This window comes from Chinchilla lanigera, unplaced genomic scaffold, assembly GCF_000276665.1.
Source record: "Chinchilla lanigera isolate Chin_1 unplaced genomic scaffold, ChiLan1.0 scaffold01588, whole genome shotgun sequence".
NCBI lineage: Eukaryota > Metazoa > Chordata > Mammalia > Rodentia > Chinchillidae > Chinchilla > Chinchilla lanigera.
In genome coordinates, this window is record NW_004956989.1 from 1 (window position 1) to 2,120 (window position 2,120).

General features: G+C 51.0%; 1 non-coding gene across 1 annotated transcript; it reads left to right on the forward strand.

Annotated features, from left to right (window-relative positions):
- Nucleotides 1–2,052: 2,052 nt before the first annotated feature.
- On the forward strand, nt 2,053–2,120 carry Trnav-cac. The gene has a single exon. It is a non-coding gene; the product is annotated as a tRNA-Val (tRNA).

Below are 2,120 nucleotides of genomic sequence, written 5' to 3' on the forward strand. Positions count from 1 at the left end.
AGGCTAAGAAGCAGCTAACGTAGAACAGAACTCGCCCTGCTCTCGCTCCCGTTGCCATTTTATCACTGCTCTGGTGGTGAGTGAGTTTGGAAATCACCGGCCTCCCCCCAGCCGAACCTGCCGCTGGGATGAGTTCACTCCTCAAGGCTAAGCTGAGACAGGAGGATAGGAGGGGTGTCTGGCACTGGTCGCTGCTGAATAGGCCCGCTTTCCCCCACAAACATGAGGCTAGGATAGGCAACCTCACGTGCAGAGACACTAACTAACCTTTGGCCTGGCTCAGTCAACGCGAGAAGCTGATGTTGCCTCCCTGTCTCGGCTCAGCCAAATGCCAGACACACACACAAAGGGGCACTCTGCCTCTAGATCAGGCTCTTGGCTGTCCGGTCAGGTCAGTTTTCCCGGCTCTGCTCTGCAAACCTCCCGGGGGGAGGACCCTCCCGGGGCCCAGTGATAAATGAGATGGCGGCGGCAGTTCGCACTCCAACTGGCTATTTTTCAAATGAGAGCCAATACGGAACATAAAAGGTATGCTTGATGACAGCAGCTTGCTTGCTTGCTTGCTTGCTTTTTCTTTTTCTTCTTGCTTTTCCTTTGCACGGTTTGTAACTGATATATTATTCACAGACTACAGCACACAACTCTTCAGTGCGCGGCCTGCTGGATTTTGACATAAACAAACCATGTCCTAGGTCAAGTGACAGGAAACGTCCATCTGCCCCGAAAATCCAGGAGCCTCTTTGCAGCAAATCCCCACCTGGGCAACCTCCGTTCTGATGAATGTCCCAGGACAGCTTTGCTTCTTCTTGAGATTACCAAAGTTAATAACTACCAGACATTTTTTGCATAGTCTGTGTGTTTACTCTTGAACACACATGATGTTTTCGTGATGCACCGATTTCTTGCCAGCTTCAGGTGTCAGCGATGTTCTGGCGTCAGCGATGAGGGTGGCTCCAGGGTGTGAGTGGCTGCTGCTGATGGAGAACTGCACTGAACCCAGTAGCCACTCCGCGTAAGACGGCTCTGAGGAGTCTCCCGTGGGTCTTTTTTGCGGCCTTGTGCATTCGTTTTTTATTTTTGAGTCTAGGCCTAGACACGGACTCAATGTGTCACGGAGCAGGTGTACTTTTAACTTCACAAGAAGCTGCCAGACAGTTTCCCAGAACGGATGTACTACCTTGCGCTGTGGGCAGCAACAAGACAGGCAGTTGCTCAGATTCGTGTAAGTCAGAGGCTCTCCACGGTCTCTTACGCATTCCCACACTCTGGCGGATGCTAACAGTGCGTGGCGGTATTTTGGATCGTGATTCCTGAGTCAGCAATGCTGTGGAGAGTCGTCTCTCACGCCTGCTGACCATGAAAATCTCCTCCTTTGTGAAAAGACCCTGCTCCCGTGTTTTGTCCACTTTTAATTTCTTGATAATTTTCTTTAAGCTTTTTACATAACATACATTTATACTTATCACGCAGTTCAGTAGGGAGCACGGAGAATTTCCACATATCCCAAGCACACTTTCCCCTCCACGTGGCATCTTACATTAGGGTGGTGCATCTGTCCCAAGTCATGCACACATACACCATTACACAAAGTCCTGCATACAAATTTATGCAGATTTCCTGGTTTTACCTAGGTCCTTATTCTGTTCCGGATCCCATCAGAGACGCCCCATTGCTCCAGTTGTCCTGTGCGTCCTGAGGCTCCTTCTGACTGTCACACTTTCTCAGACTCTCCTTGTGTTTGTTTGATGACCTCAAAAGCTCTGAGCAGTTGTGGCGAGAAGCCGGTAGCTTGTCCCTGGATGGCCATTTGCGCGCTCCTTTTCTCCTCCTTAGAATGGAATTGTAGACTCGGGATGGTAAAGGGCCACTGTCATCACATTGTATGAGAGACACCTATTATCACCTGGGCTTCTCGTCGTGCACATGGATCCCGGTTGTCCGGCCGTGGAGCTGCTTCTGGCTGCGGAGTTTCCTTCGCCTGGAAACTGACAGTGGGAGGCGGCTCATGCAACATTTTCAGGGACACCTCTCAGCACCTGTCTGCGGGTTGGTTTCCGTAGTGTAGTGGTTATCACGTTCGCCTCACACGCGAAAGGTCCCCGGTTCGAAACCGGGCGGGA